The following is an 11277-nucleotide window of genomic DNA, read 5'->3' as shown; positions in this document are numbered from 1 at the left end:
AGAGCTCCAAGGAGATTATGTTAAAAAATAAAAAAAAATTTACCCAAAAAAAATTGTTTTTATACTTCATTCTAAGGACTTATTGAACTACCCTCGTATATCCGCGACAAGGTCTTATCAAGTAGACCACATCACAAGGAGCAGCATGCCTATAAGGCTGGTCATTCGACCGAGACAGCTCTTAGCGGAGCAGTAAACCTAATCGAAGGACAACTGAAGCAAAAAGGCCTCGCGATTGGAACCGTTTGAACCGTTTTTGAAACCTTAATCCCAATTTGTCGGATCTTAGTGGTAAGGTTTGCGTGCTTCACAAATTTCGCCATTCGTTTGGACACCGCTTTAACAGCAGTAACAAAATGCTTTAGCAAGTGCATGAGAGGAGTAAAAAACTAACAATTTAACAATGATAATAATTTAGTAACAATTGCATTTATAATTTTGCAACCTTCTGATCTTCAAAACTTTAATACCGTAACTATGAAATGAATAAAAATATAAGTTATGTCGTCCATTCTTGTAATCAGCACATTTGTTCACCGTATTTTCAAAACAATTCCTCTTTTAGTTCTAATGTTAGACATGCCTTCTTATTATTAACGTATTTCTGATACGGCTGGCGTGGCTGGCTAAACATTAAATTAAACTTTTAAAACATGACTATTTGTATTTAGCCTTGAAATACAAAGTATTTTATTCAAAGTATTTAAATTGAACTAAGAAATTGCCGATAATTGTTCACAAATTAATGTTTTCGACATTAATACGCTAACGCAACTGAGAGGGGGAAATTCTTTGCATTGGTATTAACAAATTATAAAAATTGCAATTTATTTATTTATTGTATATCTATTAGATATAATAATTTAATCAATTACAGTGAAACCCTTCAATAGCCCTTCCAAGAATCGACACCGCGCCGCAGATAGGTGTAACAGGAGCTGCGCGAGGTCTACGGTTGCCACTCAGGGGTTTATTAGAAAAACCGGAGTGAGCTACAATGAGTTGTTCTCACCCACCATCAGCCCCAAAGTCGGCGCTGTAGAAGAGTTTCACTGTATTTAAGTGCAAAAAATAATTTTTTTAACTTTTAATATTGAAAAATTGGTTATTATGGATTTTAAAATTGATGTTTTTAATATTAGGTAATAGAAACTCAAGGACGCGTCAATTTCTTGCTAATTTTTAATACTTTACATTACTTTATTGTCATATAATTTTGTATGTAATTATAACAACTACACAATTAAGATATGCTTTAGATAAATTTAAATTGTGAGTATAAAAAATTAAAATTGCAGTGAATATTTTATTTAACAATATTAAATTAACGAAAACGAAACATTCGTTATTTTATTTCATAATTTTCAATTATTTTACTGTGAAGTTTCGAATAGAAATAAAGGTCCCGAGTTTAAAGGTTCCCAGCGGCTCAAATCAGGTAAAGGGTTTTGACAGTTCTGGGTCAAAGCTCAGTAGATCCGACCTATTGGCCTGGGATCGCTTGTAGATACAGGACCTACCTTTGGAGACCCCTGCTCTATGGTCTCGACTCCCATTACGGGAATTTACAACATTTGCTGCGCCAGTTAGAAGTTATTCAGAGTAAGTGAAAGCAGTTCCTTTAATTTGGAGCTTCTTCCTCAAACAAAGGACGTGAGTGTATGCGAAAATCGCTCGTTCCTAGGAAGGACTTTAGAGTGCTATAAAAACTTGAAACCCGTCCTATAATGTGCGGTCGGGGTACACTTCTACTTGCTCTTGACACTCAAGAGAGGAGACTATGCTTCAACATGAGCCCTCCACTCCCTCTGTCAAAAACGCATAGAATCGGCTTTACAAAGATGCCAGAGACGGGACCGGATCAGAAACCAAGGCTTTTTATACCGTCTATCTCAAGAAAAACATCGATTGTCAATCGAAGAGGCCAAGCCTTAGAGTTGTCAGCAAAAGCAACTATCCACTTTTTAAAAACTTCATTCTCCGGCAACTTTCTTTTTTTCTACTTAACCATATTTTTCCTCTTCTCCCCTAAAGCTCCAAGTTTAGATGCCTAGTCTTTTCCTTGTTTCTCCCACAGAATTAGTTCTCAGTACAAAAAAATTAATTATTAACTGGAACTGTATATTTGTTATCCTTACGCATTTCTTTGGTACGAATATATCAACATTATATCCTAATAACATTTTAAGAAATTTATAATATATCATAGAACTTATAAATAAGATTTTTTCAAGTTCCCCGAAACACATTTTGATGCAATTCATAATTCAACTTTGCAAAAATGTGGAAATTTGAAATTAAAGAGATCTTCTGGTGTTGTAAAATTTTGTAAATTTATGATAGTTATTTACTTGAAAAAATACACTTAATTTATTTTTATTTGTCGGATTTTTCGGAGGAGTCGACAGTAAATTCCACGGCCATAATGTTCAAAAGGAAAAACGTTACAACGGAATTAAAAACATCAAAACCAAGGAAACTAAAAAAAATTAGAGGAATCTCACAAGTTGGTTTCCTTGAAACAATTTAGAACAAAGAGTTCACTTGCGGCGATTTTCTATTTTTATAACGAAACCGCCCTACTCTGGAGGGCATTTCGGGAATAATAATGTTTAGCTAATTGAAATCTAGATTTTTGGTATAAAGTGTTAGAAATAAAATTTTTATTACTATTCACGAAAAATAGATGCGATTTGGTCTTTCTTTAAACAAATTCAGAGTTTAGCTTGTTTTCTGCTTATAGGCTTAATTTGTTTACGAAATCAGCAAAGAATGGATTTCCAATAACTCTTTGCTACGATAATTTGCAAATTTACAAGAATTATTAACTATTTAAACAATTTTCATACACAAATTCAGATGTTGGTTATTTTTTAAACGAAGACTCAATTTTTATACAGATCTAACTAAGAATATCTTCCCTATAACTTTTTTCTATGATGTTTGGCAAATTCTCAAAAATTTATCATTATTTAAACAATCTTCATAGACAAATTTACAGTTTGGTTATTTTAAAACGAATAGGCTCAATTTTCTTAAGGTCTCTACTAAGAATGTCTTTCAGATGACTTTTTCCTACGATACTTTACGAATTAAAAATAATTCCTAATTATTTAAACGATTTTTATAAACCAATTCAGAGCTTGGCTATTTTTCAGTGAATAGGTTAGATTTTTTTGCGGAAATTACAAAACATACCTTGCCAATAATATCCCGGTTTCTCCAATATATACTTTGTGACAAGAACAAGGGATTTTATATACTCCTGGACCACGGAGAGGTGCCTTTATGTCTTTGGGGTCATTTACTAGTTGTCCTATTTTCGCAGGTGGTTTAGAATATGGTTAAGTTGTTGTGTTTGTTGAGAATTCTTCCTATTTGTTCTGTAGCATCTTGGATGAAGGGTAGAGTTTTGTAATTCCTTTTGTAAGTTATCTTTATGTGTTATGGAGACAGCTCTATATATAAGGGAGTTGTTGTCCGATTGTTTTTGAGATGGGTGGTGGTAGGAGGAGGCATGTAGGTATCTGTTTGTATGGGTGAGCATCTGTATACTTCATGTCGTAATGTGTTGTGAGATCTTTTGTAAGCTAATACTAATGTCGGGTTTAAAAAGAAGACCTGATTGGCCAATCAGATTCGAACCGTCCCCACATTGGAGCGCTCTGGCAATATTCACGAAACGTCGCCAAAATTCGCAGTTTTTTACACGAATTGAACCCGAAATATCTCTTTTTATCAAAATGAATCATTTTTAAAGCATTAAATCAATTGTTAAAGAACTTTACGGGGAAAATATTCTTACTAAAACCAAAACATTTAGTAAGCTCAGGTCTTCTCAAGGTAAGCTACTAACATCTTTAGCTTTTTCAAAAACCAATTCTGCATAATTTAAGTTTGCTTCTCTTGAATGAAAGAATACAACATACTAAATTTGTCTTGCACACTACCTCCAAAAAAATATTCAAACTTCACGTTTTCCTATCAAATACCCTCAAATATGACATTAGGTCTACAATGGACATCATACCTAACAGATTATCCTAACAGATAATAGATCTTTCCAATAAAAAACAAAAAATAAAATTTGAGAAATTACTTCCAGTAAGGCAAACGCGACTAAATGATACAGTAAAAAACATCTTTGACCATCCTCTCAGGAATGAAGTGATTTCAGCGTTATCTATAGGACATAATTTTGCAGTAGCTCCTTCCTAAATCGCGAAAGAAGAAATCATCGGCACTTTGGAGTCCACAATATATACCCTTCCATCCGAAAAAGCGAGTGAAATAGGACGTAGGACGGCCAACATTTTACGCCAAGCTCAAGGCCCTTCCTTAAACTTAACAAAACAAGAAAAAAACGTCATTAAAGAACTCATTTGGGATAAAGACATCATAATATTACGCGCAGACAAAGGAAACACAATATTAATAATTAACAAAGAGACTATAACAAAATCATGGACATTCTGACTGACGATATATACACAAAACTTAAAAAGATCCCACAAAAGAGACGAAACATGACAGGAAAATAATATCTAAATTAATAGCTACTAATCTCATCTCTCCAAGATTTACGGGCTCCCAAAAATCCACAAAAATAACATTCCACTCAGACCGGTAGTCAGCGGAATAAACTCACCAACTTACAACCTAGCGCGCTTCCTCGCTACAAAACTAAATCCTTTTACAGGAAACTCTGTTACTCACTTCCAAAACTCATTTGACTTTATCAAAAAGATACAACAGATTTACATTCAACCCCAAGACATCATAATGAGTTTCAACATAGTTATCTCTCTTTCCCAAAAGTACCAATCTCTGATACAATTGATATTATTAAATCTTTTACAAACTTCCTTCTCGAGCTCATATCTTAGATAGAACACTGTCTTAATAATACTTCTCTTTCATTAACCAATTCTACGAACAAATCTCAGGAGCAGTAATGGGATCCCAAATATTACCTGTAATAGACAACTTCTTTACGGCACCTATAGGAACTGAAATCTTTAACCAATCCAAGCTTAAACCGAAATTATGGTTCCGTTACGTTGATGACACTTTTGTCATCTGGCGACATGGACGAGATGAACTAAATAAGTTTTTCGAGTTCATTAATCTATTACATCATAATATCCAATTCACCACGGAAATTGAACAAAATAGCAAATTGCCTTTCTTGGACGCATTAGTTTACAAAAGCTCCAATAACACATTAGCGTACAAATCCTAATACAGAACGATTACACAAACAAAGAAATTGATAAAGCAATAAGAAAATACATTAAAAAGAACAAGTCAACACAACCTACTATAGAGAGAGAAAAACGACCGCCATCCTACTCTACATGCAAGATGTCAAAGGAAAAATAGGAAGAATTATCAACAAATACAACATCCAAACAATATTTAAACCACTTGCGAAGATAGCACAATTACTAAATAACCCCAAAGACAACAAGGCACCCCTCAGTGATCCAAGAGTATATAAAATCCCTTGTTCTTGTGGCAAAGTCTATATTGGAGAAATCGGGAGAACGGTGAGCCAACGTATAAAGGAACATGAGCGTAAAGCCAGGCGAAAACATTGCATGTAATCAGCACTAGCTGAGCATTATATCGAAACGGGACATAGCATTTTATTTAACAAAACAATAGTCATCGCAAAAATACACAATATCTTCCCAAGAAAACATAGAGAACCAATCGAAATCTTAAAACACCCGAATAACATCAATACGAACAATGGATATAATACCCATCCGGTTTGGCTTTCCGCCCTCATGCATTAAAAAAAGATTTGATCGGCCAATCAGATTCGACCCGTCCGAACAGCGCTCCACCGTGGGACGCATCGTAGAGAGCATACATAAGAACAATATAACCTGATCCCTCAGTTTAAAATCAGCCCTGAAGGAGTGAACTGCAATGTTGACGAAACGTCAGCAAAATTCGTAGTTTTTTATAGGATTGGAGCCCGAAATATCTCTTTTTGGCAATGTGCAACATTTGTCTTAAATGCTGAGACAATAGAAACAGTTGATAAGTACGTAAATCTTGGTAGACTATTTACTAGTGGTGGAAAGGTAGATGAGGAGTTAAATAGGCACATAAACGAGGGTAAGAAGGTCATGGGTCGAGTAGGGCCCATTGTCAGAAGTAAAAATATATCAAATTAAGCTAAAACGGGAATACATAATACTATATGTGTACTGACTGTGCTATTCGGTAGCGAGATACGGACCTATCAAAAAAAGGATACAAGTAAAATTAACGCGATTGACATGAAATTGTTGCGCATAATATGCGGTATAACACTGATGGACAAAGTCAATAACAAGATAATCCTCAAAAAACGTGGTGTATAAGAGAAACTAGTTAGCACATAAAAAGAAATCGGTTAAGATGGTCCAAGCATGTTGAGAGAGGGAAAGATGAACGACTAACCAAACAAACGTATAAAGGTAAAGTAAATGCAAGAGTGCCCATATGCAGACCGTGGACAGAATGATTAGAATACGTGAATAAGATATTGATTATATGATACACAAAATCACAGAAACGCGACAGTTTGCATGGAAAAAAGCATGGACGTGAAGGAAACTAGAGAAGTATGTTAGGACAGAAGAGTATGACGATAAACAGTTAATAAAAAGAGTGTCAGTAGAGTGAATGATGTCTGAAACAAAATACCTTGGATACTAAAGGGCCCGAGTAGGGAACCTCACATGAGAACTTTGTGAATTCTAGATCAATCTAAAAAAAATCTATGCCTCCTTCCTAATATACTTCCTCATCGAGTGAGTAACACCTATCACGGAAGGGAAATGGCTTAATGGTATAAATAAGAAACTCTACTTTTATTAACTTCAGTCTTTTTTTCTGTTTAATCCTTCCATTACTTTAATAATCACTTCGATTGAAATGTGTTGTCGTGTTCAAGATTTTCTGGACTAATTTTTCCCTGAGATATATTTCTCTGTAATTTTTACTCTTCTGGAACACTCGATTGAACATATAACTGGAAATTTGTTAGAAACATTTTTTCACCTCTTTCTCTCTTTCCTTCACTCAACTTTTTACTTAAATATTAATAGTGAATTTTTAAAATAATTTACTATACAATTTACTATGTATTTCTATAAAAACGTGGGCATAAAAATTTAAAGTGAATCGTTAAAGTGTTACAATTTTCGCGTGACTGCAATGCAAAGTAACGTACGCTACTGCACATCACTTTAAGAAATTTGTTTATGATATTGATGTAAAATGAAATGGCTTAATGAATAAATAATTATTTTTAGTAAATAAACTTTATAAATAATTACATTAGATAAATAATCATACAAAAAACCTGAAAAGGGGCAAACTGCGAAAAAAAATTTGTTTAGGAACAGATATCAAAAACATAATTTTTTTAACAAATATGAGTTAAGTCTAATTGCCCACGAAATATGTGGTTTTCTTTTTTATTAATTACAAAAATTTGTAACAATTTGCAAACTTTTTTAACGAAGATGTTGTTTAATATCAGCGAGAAAATTGTAGGCATCTGGCTTTCAAGCTTAACAACTCAGCAAAAAAATACTAGCGTAGTAAGTTAATAGTCATTTCAAAGCTCAAAGTATTCTACGTAAATAATCTTAAAGAAATTAATGTAAAAAATGTATTGTGTTTTGCAGGCTGAGATATGTAAAAAGTAAGGAATTTTGGGCATATTTAGGAAGAATCAAGTTTTCAGCATTATTTTTTATATAAGAGGTAATGGAGAAAATTTGACAAAAATCATTAATATAAAGCAAAAATTTATTATTTTATTTGATTTTTATTGGATATTATTAGGAAGGGTGTCGCGGTGTACATCGTATTCACTACACACACTCTACCATAAATAATTCGAAAATTTTATAAATCCAGCTGATAATAATAACCACACGCATGTTTCGTTGACAATTAGACATATTTGTCAAAAAATGCTGTTTAGAAATGGTTGGTTGTCATGAAGTCTTCATAAAACTAATCCCTTTTTACATTTTACCATAAAATGGTATCTGTTTTACGCATCTCGTACAGTTTACGAAACGGTTACAAAACTTGGTGTATTTTGAACTAATCAAGGCAATTTTTCTACACTTTTAATCGTATAGATTCGTAGATTCTGATTTTGTATTTCAAGTTTTTAAACATGGCTTCCGTTGTTACCGCTACAGTTTCGCCATTAAAAGTTGCTGCAGGAAATATTTCTACCTGAGTCATTGGCTAAAATAGTTAAAAGTTCCGATTCAAGGCATATGTGAATTGTGTAAAAAAGTTAAGAACTTTACAAGCAATTAATGAAAAAATAAATTGTTCTGTGCTCATCTTATTGAATTTTCAAACATTTTAAAATAAATTACACACGTCTGTAATCGCAAAAACGTTTAGATTCCACATAACCCTATTGCCAAATCAATAATTGTAATATATATCTCTTAGAAATTTGCAATAGTTGCCTGGTTACGAAGAAATGACCCATCTGCCGGCAAGTGTTAGGATGAAATATAGTTTGTTATTATGAGAGAAGTTGTAGGCTCCAGAAGCTATGAACATGCCTCCTTCAACGATAAAAATATGCGTCTATATTAGTTCAATAATACCTTGGACTAATACGCTTTGCATAAATTACAACTCTGTAGGTAAAAAAGTGGAACTGGATATCTTAATTTCACTTATAATTTTATCGATTTGTGTATAGAACCGACGCTATAGCAATACCGAACTACATCGATTAAGTAAGTATTGACATGGAGCAGTTCTTTATGTAAATCTCACAACATTCATACGTTTTATATCAGCTGTTCTAAAACATCGAGACATACCGTGTTGCACTTTTGTATTGGGTACGTAACGAAATCTGAATCACAGCGCGTCGGTAAGATAAAACTTTTACGATTTAAAATACTAGACGCGCTTCGTTTAAAAAACGAGCAGCTGCGGTTCTAAAAATGCGAAAACGGAACAGCTCTACGTATGAAATGCTCACTTTGAAGTATAAAACGGCGCTAGGAGGGGCAAAGCGAAACCCGACCGGTTCAATGTGCTCATACGCGAACGCTCGGCGTCTAAACAACAGTGCGTCGATATAGATACACTGACTACGCTTCGCTCCTCTCCACTCTGCTGTTTTAAATAACGGGGAACAGCGAGAATCTAAATAATCTGTAATGCAGGAGGTTCGCGTGAGCAGTGGACTGAGCACGTCAATAATTAAAGTAACAAACATCGTTCTTACAATGAAGTGCAAGAGCTAAGGATGATGAACGGTCAAAGTTACGATAATGCTGTAATGAGATAGTTGCAGATATAGAAAACTATCGGAATAATCAAGGAATGCCAGCAAACGAATGAAGTAAGATTTAGGTTGTTCGCAGTGTAAAATGCAAGCCGATTGTTAATCTAACTTCGTATGTCCTACAACAACGCAACTTATCGCGTAGCAGTATCAGTACGTGATCAGTTGCAACCATAGATTATAATAATTATATACTTCCAGCATAAACAAAATTGATTGGTTTTACTTTTAAATTGTTATATTGTTATAAAATTCGTTTTGTGGTAAAATATACAAATACGTGCGTCTAAATTTTTGAAAGTAAAATTCATTAATTTTTAAAAATAACAATTTTGAGCATGCACATTTGATCCGCTGGAGTCACTTTTATAGCAAAATGTTACTTCCATGGCAAATCTCTATTTAATTGTATTGGCCCATTGAAAAAACGTGTTATAAACACGCCTTAAACCAAAATTATTGTCACAAAAAAAATCAATTTCATTAATTTTTACTAAAAGTTGTTTTTTGAAAATAATCGACATTTGTACAAATTATCCATATATAATTTTAAAAATATTTAAGATATGAAAAAGATTTCCGTTTATAAAAGTTTATAAAGTGATTTTAGTAATCTTTAGGTTATGTTCATTTTATAACCTAAAAACGATTTTGACGTTTCAGTTTTTCCAATTTGTTATGATTTAAAATAAATGCACCTTTATATACTCAAATAGGTAGGTAATAAAAAGTTTTATAGGTGACTAAATTTTTAGCTCGATTGATTTATTCGTTTTTGAGAATTTTTAGGTTGAGAGAAGAAAATTCGTTTTCGTTTTTCCACGACAACTCGAGGAAAAATAAATATTTTTTATTGAAACTTACAGGAGAGGTATATCCCGTCATTCTATTGATCGATTTGTAATTTTGACTTAATTCAAATGAACCGTTTTCAAATGAACAGTTTTTTATTTTATTCATTGGTTCACTTTTTGCGGCCAATTGAGATTTTTTTCGCGTATTTGATTAGATTAATACAATATTTTTTATAAGTGAAAGTGTAGTTTGAGGAAGCTTAGTGTTAATTCATTGGCAGAGGTTTTTTTTCTACATATTGTTTTCAATTTCTTAAGATTTTAAAATAAAATACATTCTCGTATTTATGTTATGTATAAGCATCTCTATTTAGTAACGTAAAAACCACTAATCTTTTCAACTTTTTTTTCCTAATTTGTGTATATCATAATTTTAAAGCGAAAAGCTCGTGATTATGAAAAATGTAAAATAATAGAAGAATAAATTTTACTTTAAATTATATAGGCGCACATATTTGTATATTTTAATGTTCGTCGACTTTGAACGAAAAACAAATTCTGTGGAAATATTGCAATTAAAAAGTAAAACCAATCAATTTTGTTTATACTGCAAGTGTATCATTATTATAATCTATGTTTGCAACTGATCACGTACTGATACTGGTACGCGATAAGTTGCATAGTTGCAGGACATACGAAGTAAGATTACCAATCGGCTTGCATTTTACATTGCGAACAATCTACCAGGCAGTCTGATAAGTCCCTGAAAAATGAAACACGGAGACGTTTTTTTGGCCAAAGTCGGTTTTATTTTTCAACATACTCTCCTTTTAGATAGATAGAGCAAGTCCAACGATTTTCTAACATTTTGATACCGTCCGAAAAGTACTCGATCGGAAGCTCTCCATAATACGCCTCAGTTTCAGCTATGAGCTCCTCATTTGAGTAAAAACGCTTACCGGTGAGCCATCTCTTCAGGTTAGGGAACAAGTAATAGTCGCTGGGGGCAAGGTCCGGGGAATACGGTGGCTGAGGAACCATTTCGAAGCCGATTTCATGCAATTTTGCTTGTGCAACTAAGCATGAATGAACAGGCGCATTGTCATGATGATAAAGCGGTTTTTTCTTCTTCAAATGCGGTCG

The 11277-nt window shown here is 33.3% G+C and overlaps 1 protein-coding gene across 2 annotated transcripts in view; it reads left to right on the top strand.

Annotated features, from left to right (window-relative positions):
* The window catches only part of LOC117167097 (protein ecdysoneless homolog), a 108344-nt gene that overhangs the window by 96268 nt on the left and 799 nt on the right, over nucleotides 1-11277 (top strand). The gene's annotated exons all lie outside the window — the stretch shown is intronic.

Source organism: Belonocnema kinseyi, chromosome 2 (genome assembly GCF_010883055.1).
Source record: "Belonocnema kinseyi isolate 2016_QV_RU_SX_M_011 chromosome 2, B_treatae_v1, whole genome shotgun sequence".
In the NCBI taxonomy this organism is placed as follows: Eukaryota; Metazoa; Arthropoda; class Insecta; order Hymenoptera; family Cynipidae; genus Belonocnema; species Belonocnema kinseyi.
The sequence above is the reverse complement of the archived record's forward strand: the minus strand, read 5'-3'. Positions and strand labels throughout refer to the sequence as shown.